Source organism: Pteropus medius, unplaced genomic scaffold (genome assembly GCF_902729225.1).
Source record: "Pteropus medius unplaced genomic scaffold, Ma_sr-lr_union100, whole genome shotgun sequence".
In the NCBI taxonomy this organism is placed as follows: Eukaryota; Metazoa; Chordata; class Mammalia; order Chiroptera; family Pteropodidae; genus Pteropus; species Pteropus medius.
In genome coordinates, this window is record NW_024356335.1 from 1604491 (window position 1) to 1617276 (window position 12786).

General features: G+C 47.8%; 1 pseudogene; it reads right to left on the minus strand.

Annotated features, from left to right (window-relative positions):
* Positions 1-6055: 6055 nt before the first annotated feature.
* On the minus strand, positions 6056-6174 carry LOC120601826 (uncharacterized; annotated as a pseudogene).
* Between the last annotated feature and the right edge of the window lie 6612 nt (positions 6175-12786).

Genomic DNA, 12786 nt, shown 5'->3' on the forward strand with positions numbered 1-12786 from the left:
TAACTTTTTAAAAAATATTTAGTTTGTTAGGAGAATTGGCCTTGTCACCACGCTGTTGCTAGAAACTGATCTGAATGATGAACTAGGGCAGGAGAATCCAAGTCAGGCTGAAAAATCAGACCCCTCCCGGTGGAGAGAAGCCAGCAGCTCCCAAGGTGTTCCAGACACTATCCTGAAGCCCCACCTTCCCATGAGGGCTGCAGAGAGAAAAGTGCTGTTTACACTCACTCCTGGCTCAGAGAATGTGGGGCTGAGGGAGCGGTAAGAACAGAAAGAAATGCTTTCCTGGGGAAAAAGCATCATGGCATTGGGGCCTTGAGCACCACGCCGTCCCAATTTTCCAAACTTGCGTCATTCACTTATGGACTCTGCGATTTTTGCTATTTCCCTTTACCATCTTTAGTACGCTTTATGATTTCTCTTTCAGATGATTTCATTCTTTTGACTAAAATAATTTTATTTCAAAGGGAAGCTTTATCAGCTGTTAGCAAAAACAAAAACAAATTTGTTTAAATTTCCTAAAGGAGTAGCACAATAGTAAAAAGAAAGCCAGTGACCACAAATACAAGGACCAGATATGACACTGAAAACGAGCAGCACTGTTGCATTCTGGGGACACTGTGCCTGTGAGCCCCGCCCAATCGCTTTTTGTGTAAAGAAGATTAGCAAAAGCTCAAGGGATGTCAAGGGCCAACCAGCAGCACGTGGACATTGTCCTTGATGTCATCAGAGGGATGGATTTGGAAGGGAATAGCTTCTCCCATGTGACTTGATGGCCCTTCACACGGTGGCTTAGGCACCTCCAAGGAGCTCTCAAATCACTGATGGGTGACTTGGGTTGAGACCATTTTCCCCAGACAGACAGACAGACACACACACACACACACACAAAAAGTCATTTGAGCTTCTCAACCAGGCCTTCCCTCCCCAGCCTCCCCCAGCTGCAGGCCAGCCTCGACAGAGCCCCTGCCTCACATGGGAACTGGCCACTGTCCCTGTGGCCCCTGGTCATCACAAGGATCCCACTCCCCACAGTACCACTCTTGCCATGGCAGGGCTCATAGGGCTGTGTCCCTCTCACCATGCAGACCCCACTGGGGCAGACCCGAGTCCCAAGGAGTCCCAACATAGTGGGCTTTGGGTCATCTGGACCGTGGCCTCCCTGCTCTGGCCTTCACCAGCCCAGTCTCATCTGCTCCCCACTGCCCCCTCTTCCCTGGCCTTTGCATCAGCTAGTCCCTCTGCCTGGCACACTGGTACCTGCACCTGGGTATGGCTGCCTCCCTCTGGCCATCTCAGCTGAGATGTCACCTCCTCGGGGAAGCTATCCCTCAGTGCTGGGTCTAAAGTTATCCCCAGCCACATGTTCTCTTGGCTCTTCACTAGCAGGTATTTATTGGTTTACTTACTTAGGGTCTGTCTCCCCTCACTGGAATCTGAGCTCCCAGAAAGCAGAGCTTGTTTCCCACGATGTCATCAGCACCCAGGGGAATCCCCGTCCCCGCCTGCAACAAACGTCTGCAAATAAATGAGCGATCCTCGGGCAAGTTCATGCACAGTCTACTGAGGCACCAACCACCTTTGGCTCTGAGGTTGTGGCCACTGAATAGGACATACTTCTTCTATCTATTCGTGCAGCATATTTGCTGAGGCCATCCATAAGTCAGGTTCCACATGGAAATCTCTAGAATGCAATCTTAGATCAGACGGGATATTTCCATTGACTTTCTCTACCCTACAGTTCTCTGAAAATGAGAAAACCCATCTTCAGGGGGCAATACCTGACTAAGCACTCCACCCTGGTCTGCAACCAGGGACTCGCTCGGCAAAGGGAGCTGTGGCCTTTCTGTCGTCTGTGGCAATAATACTCTCACAGCGCTGGACATAACGCTTGGCTCAGCACCCCAATTCAGTTTCATGGCCTCTCAGTGGCCGACAGAGGGCAGAGGCCATTGAGTTCAGTGGATCTGAGGACAGGACAGACATCTCACCCTTAACAGCTTGGCTAATGGCATCACCTGCCAGGAAGAGCCGTGGCAACACTGGCGGGATTCTGTAACCCCGGAGCGAGATGCCCAGCACGCCGCGGGCGTCCTGGAAGCGGTCGCTCCTGTTGCCACTGTGACCAGTGAATGCTGAGTTCAGAGCATCCGCCTGCTCTCCTGGCAGGTCCTTGCTGTGCACTGCGGCCTATCCAACATGATTGACACCATGTGCCGGCCTGAGGGCACCTAGCAGAGCAGGTCTCACCCCGCCCACTTGCGAGCTTGCTGGGACGTGGGGAAGCCAGATGCGATCATCGCCACATGGTATTCTTGGCGCTCCAAGAGCAGAGCGCCCGTGGGGGCTCCATGTCCTTGCTAAGGAGCGTGGGCTTCTGGAGCCACAGAAGGACCCCCACCTCCCAACCTGCCTTCATGTCACAGCAGAGCCTCCTATCGTCACCTCTGATGCTGTGGTCTTCTCTCTGCCCTTTTGACTTTCTCCCGGGGACTTTAAGCCCTAAAATCTCCCCTTGGCCGAGAAGATAGTAAAAGCTATCTAGAGAGGCTACAATGTCTAAGCGTGTGCTGTGCCGGTCGCGGTGCCGAGTCCTTACAACATTATCTCATTGAACCCTCCCAGCAACCCCATGATGTAGCACTGCTGCTGTCCATGTTTCACGGATGCGGAAACTGAGGCACCAGCTGCTCCATCGCATGGTAAAGGTCACGTGGCTGGTGGCGGCTGAGCTGCAGTGCCATCCTCTCAGAACACCACACGGGTCATTCTCAACTCCGGCTCCCGCCAGAATCACTGGGGAGTTTTAAAAGGTGCCACTGCCCAAGTGTCACCACAGACCGACACATCGCAGATCCTGGGGACGAGGAATGAGAGGTGGTGTGTTTTCAAAGCTCCCCGGGAGACTGTGCCATGCATCTGGGATCAAAGCCTCCCGCCCCTCACTCTCCTGCAGCTCAGAAGGAGCACCCCAGGCATGATGGGGTTGGGGTAGATTTGTCACATGCCGGGCCACACCCAGGAAAGCATCCTCCACCCCGGGCGTCCCAGAAGAGGGAGCAGACAGAGCAGGCCTTAGCCTGCGTGTGTCAGCTGTTTCTCCCCAGCGGGGCGACTGCGGTGGGGGCGGCCCCTAGGGCCCAGAGCACAAAGGCTTCCTCTGCCCTAGGCGGTGCCCAGACACTGCCCCGCTCGCCCAGCCCAGTCTGAACTCTGCCCACGTCTGTGGCCAACCCCTCGACCCTCACATTCCAGCAGGGACCCCATGAGGCAAGAACAGACAGGGCTTTCAGGATGCACGCCTGCTGGGGGCATGAGTTATTACCGAGAATTATCCGCCATGAGCACGGGGTGGCATTTCACGTGCCAAAGGTTGGCCGGCCCCTCCCTGGTTCTGGCTGCTTGGCTCCAGGGCCTTCATTCCAACCTCACAAGGACAGAAACTTTATTCTCTTCCACAGCAGGAGGCCTCCACCCCTCACCATCTGTGTTGCACCCCCTCAGCAAGCCCCCACCCCAACCCCACCCAGGGGCCAGTGCCTCTCTTCTACATGGCTCAGTACAGAGAGGATGAGATAAGGGTGATTCAAAAGTCAAGTTTCCCAGGTCTTTTTAAGCCAGGCATTTTAGCAACAGGGAAAGGCATTGTTACGAAGATGTCAGCCCAAACCTGTTCTGGCTTTTCTGCATGAGATCCTGACAAATGCAAACAGCTGGCATGAGCTTCTCATGGAAGAAGCCAGGGCTTTTGGAGCCAGATAGATATTCGGTTTGAGTCCCGGTTCTGCTACCTGCCACCTATAGAACGTGAGCACTCGACTCGAAGTCTCTGCTCTCAGTTTCCACATTTATAAAATGGGTATGACAACCTTGACTTTCCAGGTATGTGTTAGGTTGAAATGAGATAATGAACGTGACAAAGCTCTAAGTGGGAACGTGAAGGGCACACAGCAGAGTGAGGCACAATGCACCGTAACAGACCTCAAAGACTAACGTAAAGCATCACCCTCGGTCTGATCCCCGTGGCCTCAGGTTGGGGCAGACCCAAAGAGGATCGTTAGCAAACCCGAGCATATCTTCAAAACGGATGACTTTCTTTGCCTTCATTGACAGGGAGCAGGGAGGCCAAATTTCTTTCATCCGGTGTGTCTGCTCGGATTGATTGGTAGTGCCTGTCTATGGGAGCTGCCCACCAGTCCCAGCACCAGGGAGAACACGGATTGATTAGCAATGTCTGCCACAAGAATAAGAAGTTCCGGTGCTGGAACGTATGCTATGTTTCGCCATTTCGATTTTAGGGCAAGGTCTAAATAATACTTCTCACTCTAGTTTTTTGCCTGGATCAGTGTGACACTGATCTTTCTGCTTCTTTCCACCTTCTGATCCTCACCTTCAGCTGCTAGAGTGAATTTCCTAAAACGAAAATCTGACCATTTCACTACTTTACCTATCACTGTCCCCTGGCTCCTCCCATTGCTCTGAGGATCAAACCACGCTCCCAAAGGCCACCTTCAAGGCTTCCATTCACCCTCGCTGTCTCATTCATGGCCACTCACTTGCAAATATCCCAACCTCAAGCCGCATTGACCTGAGGGCCTTTAAGAAGTGAGATATGAAGATTTAAGGCAGCTTGGAAAGATGCACTGAAAACCCCGTGCCCAGACCCACAAGGTCATATCAAGATCAGAGAGGGGCAGCACAGAGACCTCACTGCATCTGTTTAGTGAGTTTAACCAACTGGAGGGAGCTAATAAACTTCCACTGAACCTTGACGTGCAGTTTAGCAAAGCTGTCATGCTGTTCACCCCTAACAACGCTGATGGGATTAGTCCTGAGTGGCCCCTGCAGAGGGGAATTTTCCCTACTTTTTCTCCTGATTGCCTATTCCAAGACAAATCCCCTCCTCAGCAAGACACAGGGTGGAGGCTTCCAGACACCGCTGTGTCCAAAGCTTTCTTGTCCATGGTCCAGACATGCACGAGGGTTCCTGCCCCAGCAGAGGCCAGTGGGGTTCCTCTCCATTCCTTCTCAGTCCCAACTCTTGCTATTCCCCTGAAGGCAATCAGATACTTCAATCTTTCAATTGCACCAACTCCTACCCGGAGCTCCTGCCCTGGCCCAGCGTGGGGTTGAGCATTGGAGATTCAGAGATGGCCCAATGCAAAAGCATCCAACGGATTTGTCAATGAACCTGACAGGAGGGATGGTGGTTGGGAAGCACCACCTGCATGGTATGGCTGGGGAACAAGGATCTCATAAACAAATCTCAGTTTGTTTCTGAAAAATTGGCATCTTTACTGAAATTTCTAAGGAAGAGTCTAGGCTTGCTAAAGAGGCAAACATTTGAATGTGTTCCTTGAGGGAAAATAGCTTCTTTAAAGAAAAGAATCCAACCAGGTCTTCTTCTTCTCCTCCTTCTTCTTTTTCATTTAACTTTATACTTTGACATAATGCCAAAGTTATAAAAAAGTTACAAAACGAACACAAAGGATTCCCTTATACTCTTCCCCCTGATTCTCCAGTTATTCATATTTTGGGAACTTTGCTTTAGCATTCTCTCTCCGTACATCTTTTTTCTAAACGATTTGAGGGGAAGTTGCAGACTTGATGCCCTTTTTCCCTAAACACCTCAGTGTCTATTTCCCAAGTACATGGACGTTCACATGACCACCGCACAATGAGCAAAATCTGGAAATTAAACATTGACACAGTAGAATATCTAATTTACAGATCTAATTCAAATCTGGCAAGACTTCCCAATCGTGCCCTTGAGAGCAATTTTCTTCTAGTTCGGGATCCAGTCCAGAATAACACATCGCATTAAATTATCACGCCCCTGAGTCTCCCTTAACTCTGGACCAGCTCCTGAGACTTTGTCTTTCACGACATTGCCATTTTTGAAGAGTATGGTTCATTCGTTTTGTAGAATTTTCCTCAATTTTCTTTATTTTTTATTTTTATTATTTTTTATTTTTTTAGGCAAGGCAACCCTTGGTTGACCTCACAGATTGCAAGGACCTTGTCAGCTTACAATCCCTTATTTTTTTATTTTTCATGCCTGCAGCACCTGGTCTTCCTAGGTGGTCTCCCATCCAAGTACTAACCAGGCCCGACCCTGCTTAGCTTCCGAGATCAGACGGGATTGGGCTTGTTCAGGGTAGCATGGCTATACACTGAATATTCCTCAGTTTTTATTTCATTATTTCTCTAAGCCCGCAGGTTTCTCCACCTGTAAAACGAGATGATTGTGAGGATTAAATAAAATTTCCTCATTTTGAGCAGGGATGCTACAGAAATGATAATGTCTTTCTCAGCACTTGATGTTGGTTTGTCTTATTATTAGTGATGGTTACTTCGACCACTCGGTTTAGGTGATGTCTGCCAGTTTTATCTACTGTACAATGACTCTTTTCTCTTTATAATTAATAAATAAATTGTGGGGAAATACTTTGAGACTATTACAGATATTCCCATCATACTTTCACCTTCTAGTTTTAGCATCTTGATGATTCTTACCTGTATTAATTATTACTCTGATGATCAAAATTATAACTTAAAATTTCTATCATTATCGGCCAGTATTCTACTCTAAAGCAGAGCATACAAAAAATGTGCCCAGAGATTCTTATCTTATTCAATGGGTCACAACTTATTATCATCAAAATTGTTCCAGACTTGGCCAGTGAGAGCTCATTTTCACCGGCAGCTTTGTCTTTTTTGATGTATCGCTATTATTCACTAAGCACTTCCTCACTTTCTGGTATAAAAAAGATGCTCCAGGCTCACCTTGTACTTTTTCTGTTCTCACACAGCAATCAGCCATTTCTCTAAGGAGCCCTGATTCCTTGGTTGAGGATATTTAGAAGCAAGAAGCCGGGCTCTAGATGGGCTCATTGTTTCCAGAGTATATTGTTTCTGGGTCCTCTCAGTGGATGGAACTAGGAAATACATATACGCATAAAGTAAATCCAGGAGTTCTTACTGATACCTTCAATTCCAGTCCGAAACCACAGCTCATTGGCCTTTCTATTGCTTATTTGTATCTCCTTCCACAATAGTGAGAAACCTGGCTCTTAGCATCTTCGCTATATTTTATCTTTTACTCAATCCTCCAATCACAGAGAGTGTTTCACAATTGCTAATCCATGCTACTTTGAAAAACAAGCCCCTTAGGTAGAGTTCAGTATTCATGTGCAATTCTTTTCATCTTTAGACTGGGGGGTACTTATCAGAGTTCTGCGTTCAAAAACTGCTTAGGTTAGTTCTTTTTGCCCCTTCAGTGTGGTTTGTTATTCATTTCAAATACAATTCAATAATTTATAAATACGGAGCTTCTTCGTTCGAGATTTTAGGTGTTTTTCCCCCCCCCACAGCTTGTTTTAGTTCTCTAAATAGCATAACAAAATTTTCTTTTTCCTGCTTTTTCAACTTGTCTTGTTGTTCTTGTTTTAATAAAGGAAATTAATCCATTTACATGACGAGCGACAGCTAATACGTCCGGTCTTTTCCCTGACATCATGTGCATGTTTTTTTTTTTTCAATTTGTTTACCTTTTTAATATGAATGGGAGAGAATTAAGAGCTTCTTTTATCTGTCAGTGCCCCGCACCTGGCCTGCAACATATTAACGCTCACCAAACATTTGTGGAGTGTTGACTGACAGCTCAACAAGTGGCTTTCCCTTGTACTTGGACAGATAGACACAGGGTCTTGACCTTACTATGATGATAACAATGACTAACTCAGCAGTTACCATTAATCTGAATAATTATAAAAAGTCTTAGCAAAGGACCTGGATGTGGTAATCACTAAATAAATTGTAACTATTATTTATCGAACATTGACTAAGAATCAGGCAAGGTGCTACATTCTTTTATTTAATCCTCACAATAATCCCATTTTACAGATGGGGAAACCTGGGGCTTAGGGAAGTACTGAGTTGTTTTTATAGCAAGGAAGCAGTTGAGTTGGAATCTGAATCCAGATCTGACTTCAACATCCACCCTTTACCCACCCCATGTCCCTGCCTCTACGTATTTAAAGAAATAATTCCAGGAACAAATCCAGGCAAATCCATAGAGACAGTGGTTTCTGGGGTGGGGTGCGGGGGGAGGAAGCTCTTACTAACAAGGTCAAGGTTTCTTAGCTGGACCCGACTGCCAGCCAGTTCCCTGGAAACTCACGGTCAAATGGAGGCTCATGTCAGGAAGTCAGGCCCATGAGCTCATAAGGCAACGCTCCTTTGATGACTTAGAAATCAGCTACCATATTATGTCTTCCTCATCGAAGTTAATGTGGATTTAAAGGTTTTGGTATGGTGGGAGTGTAAATAATGACGGTCAATATTGATGAAAACATAGTCTGGGCCAGGCCCTTTGCGCTGGGGTTTCTCAGCCTCAACTCTGTTGACATTTGGAACCAGATCGTTCTTTGTGGGAAGGGGGAGGAGGCCGTCCTGTGCATTGTAGGATGTTTAGCAGCATCTCTGGCCTCTACCCACTAGACGTTACTAGTTCCCCACCCCAGTTGTTACAAACAAAAATGTCTCCAGACGTTGCCAAGTGTCACCTGGGGGGGAGAAGTCACTTCAAGTTGAGAACCACTGCTTACATGTATTACACTAATTTAATTCTCACAAGAATCCTAGGAGACCATCCTATCTACAGATAAAGAAACTGAGGCACAGCTAGGTTCCGATCCTATGGCTAATGAGCAGTAGAGAAGGGATCAAAACCCTTCGAGTCCAGAGGCCACAAAGCTTCACTCTAGTGGCCAACTCATCTGATCTGACCTGATCAGAGAGGACAGTTGGGCAGAACATTAAAAAAAAAAAAAAAGCAAACGTGCATACCATGCCTAGGACTTTACTCAAAAGAAATGTACACACAGGGATGTTCATCTCACCACTTAGGCTCACGAAGAGCTGGAAGTGCAGGAAAGGGAACGAGCCTGGCTTCCTCCGGCTCCCGGGCACTTGAGCCCTGAGCTTGAGCCAGACTGATGTTTTTAACCACATAACTTATTCTGGAGATATTAGAAAGGGTTGTGCAGCTCTGTGTTGACTCAGAAAGATGTCTTTGATACTTGACTGCATAAAAAAATTTTTTTTAAACCACATGCATGGTATGGTTTTACTTCTGTAGAATTTTGTGTACATATAGCAAGGGGAAAAGTGCCATTTGTTGCAAGAAGTGATGGCGGTAGCTCTCGCACTTGTTTAAACGTTATCTGGTAGGACCCTTGGTGTGAAAGGAAGGCCGGGGCAAAAAACTGCACACTGTGTGATTCCATTTATATGAAACTGTCAGAATAGGCAAATCCATAGAGACAGAAAGATGGGTGGTTTCTAGGGCTTGGGGGAGGGGAGACTGAAGAATGACTGCTAACGGGTGTGGGGTTCGTGCTGGAATCAGACAGTGAGGATGGTTTCACAACCTCGTGAATGGACTGGAAACCACTGAATTGTACACTATTCAATTTTGTAGTATGTGAAAAATATTTCGGTAAAACGAATTTTGACAGAGCTGCAGGGAGAAATTGACAAATCCAAAGCGATGATTAGGAAGCCAGTGACATGACAGAAAATCTAGCCCCCCAGGAACCTGGGGGACTAGCAGAGGGGATTTCCCACAGTGTATGGGAAGAAGAGCTAGAGTTAGTTGGCTATCAAACGGGGCCTGAACAACTTAGCGACAGCTGGGGCTGACTTGCGGCTTCCACGCCCACAGATGTACCCACTTTCCCTGCCGTATCTCCTGGCACTCCCCCCATCACTCTCTACGTTCGAGTCCCAACAGCAGTTTCAACTACTCTCTTTAACGGGCTCTAGTGTAGCTAAAGGACAGTTTGAAGGAGAATATGAAGCTCTAGCCCCGCTTCATACTCTCCATTAGCCCCCATCCCCACCCCACGAAACCCACGATCCAGCTAAAATCATGTGCTCATCTCATTGTGCAATCGCTGCAGTACAAAGCTTCATCTCCCACTTCCAACTAGACTGACATCCACAAAACCCAGCTCAAAATCACTTAAACAACAGGAAGTCCTGGGTAGGACAGTCCAGAGTTGTTTATTCAAAGGCTCCATGACATCATTAAGGACCCAGATTCTCATTTTTCACTTGGCCACTCTCACATATTGGTCTCATCCTGCAACAATTCTGGACAGCACATCGTCACCATCAGTGTCCAGAGGCAGAAAAGAGATTGGCTGATTCTTCCCGGAAGTTTTCCTGCAGATCGACTGTTCCTTCCCTCCTCACAGGACCGGACCATGTGCCTTCCTCCATCCCCAAACAACAGCAAGGAGAAGAGGGCCGCCGTGATTGGCTTAGACCCATCAGTATTTATCTGAGTAAATTAGTAAACTAGCTAATGGAGGGGGTGACATGAGAAAAAGAAATCTGCTCAAGAAAAAAAAATCTGCTCTCTGCAGTGAGGGAGGATGGAGAACCAACAGTTAGCTCTGGCGGCCACATCGAAATTCCTTCTCCAGAGGCCTTGCCCTCTGCCTGATGTGCTCTTTCTCAATCTCTCCAGGTTAATGCCTCCTCTTCACACCAATCCATCACCTCCTCCAGAAAGCCTTCCGTGTTCTCACTGGCTAAGTCAAAGAACCAGCACCCTCTTCATAGCTCTGGCCACAATTGCCACTAAATAATTATGAGTGTCGTTATTCTGAGTTCATTGGGTGCTAAAACTTCCTTCCCTTGTCTTATTTTCCCTCCTCCCTTCCCTGACCTCTCTCCTGGAGCTTTAGATAACCTCCTCCTCCCTCTGGAAGAGTAGGTATGAGTTTCTTACAAAGACCCGAAAGACTGGGCTGGGCTCAGGATTAAAAGTGAGGCAAAAGGTATATTTCCATGAGATGATACATGTGGTTATATTCTACTTTTCTTTTTCTCTAAAAGCAGGAATTTGGGGAATTTGAAACATCTGGCTCTTTTAATAAAGAATGGGAATCTAATATCAAAGATATGCCCAGGTTAATAATTTGTATGCTATGAATTGTTCATTTGTTAATTCACTCATTCATTCACTGGTATGTCCTCCATGCCTGGCCCATCCTGAGTGTGGGGGAATAGAAAATGGATCAGATCTGGTGCCTGTCCCCAGGGAGACAGACACAGACACAACAATCACTTCAAGCTATGATTGGTGATCTGATGAGAGCTGGGTGGGCATGGAGTAGAGCAAAGGCTGACTATCACCCAAGGGAAGGGACAATTTCAGATGGGTTTTGAAGGATACATAGAAGTTTGCCAGACAGAAAAGGGGTGGAAAGGCATTTCGGGCAGAGAGAAGAGCTGTGCCAAGGCTCAGAGGCTGACACAGCCTAGTGCATTGAGTGCAGTGGGGCAGAGCATGGAAGTATAGCCAGACTGCTTGGGCTTGACTCCTGCCCTACCCATCTCTTAGCTGGATGATCTGGAGTAACTCTTTTACTCTCTGCCTCAGTTTCTTCATCTATTAAGTTTCTTCATCTGCGACAGCACCCACCCCACAGAGCTGATGAGGATTAACCCAGAAAAACCACACAAAGAGCTTAGAGCAGCCCCTGCCTGTGGTAGACCTTAGTAAATTGCTAGCTCCTTGTTCTGTGCAATGAGTGTGGGGCACAGGGGTGGAGAGACTGAGCTGAGGCTGGGAAAGTCGATGGGGCCACTACAAGTTCTCAACAGGAGAATGGCATATGGAGGTCAGGGTGACTGCAGGAGCGGGGAGGGTGGGCTTCAGGGTGTACAGAGAGCATCGATAGAGTGATCAGAGCCCAGGGGTGAGGCTGTGGGCACAGGGAAGTGGAAGATTCTAGAGAGTCTGCTAGGGGCTGAATTGTGTTCCTTCCAAATTTATATGTTGAAGTCTTAACTTCTAACGCTTGAGACTGTGGAGATAGAGTCTTTCAAGATGTAATTAAGGTAAGATGAGGTCATTAGGGTGGGGGCTAACCCTATGACAGGTGTCCTTACAAGAAGAGATTAGGACAAGACAAGCACACAGCAAAGACTATGTGAAAACCCAGCCAGAAGGCAGCCTTTTACAAGTCGAGGAGAGAAACCTCAGAAGGAACCAACCCTGAGACACCTTGATCTTGGACTTTCAGCCTTCAGAACTGTGAGACAATAGATTTCTGTTGTTCAAGCCACCAGCCTGTGGTACCTCCTTATGGCCGACCAAGCAAACTAATAGAGTCCAATGGTGGAGTGAAGAGACTGGGGGTTGCCTGGATGCGGGAGTGAAGGGGCAGAGAGAACAAACCCCTGGATTCTGGCTGACACAAGAGGTAGAAGGAAGCACCATCGTTGAGATGGGACAGGTGTGGACGCAAAAAGGGCGAACTCCACTGCTTGTTTGCGGGAGACATCCGCAATATGAAATAACCCAGGGGAGGAATTGTGAGCCCTTGTGCCAGCCTCCGCCCCTCCCATCTCCTGCCTCATAGGCTCCGAGGACCCCGGCTCCAGGCCCTGCCAGGATTCTGCCACACCAAGTGTATCGGGCTTGCTAGCTCTATGCACTGGTGACAGATGCTGTCACACTCAGTCCCAGTGCAGCCTGGGTGGGGCACTGCCAGCTGGGCATTGCCTCAGCGTAAGGAAGTGGAAGGAAGGGAGGCCCAGCTAAGGCACAGCACCCAGAGATAGGTCCAAGGGCGCTCATCCTTCCAGGAAAACATTCTGGTCACCAGGATACAGCTCATCATCTTGCAGCTGGCCCAGCCCAAGCACATGGGCATTATTTGGCAACTCTTTCACTCTTGGTGATAATAAGAAGACCCACTGCCCAGG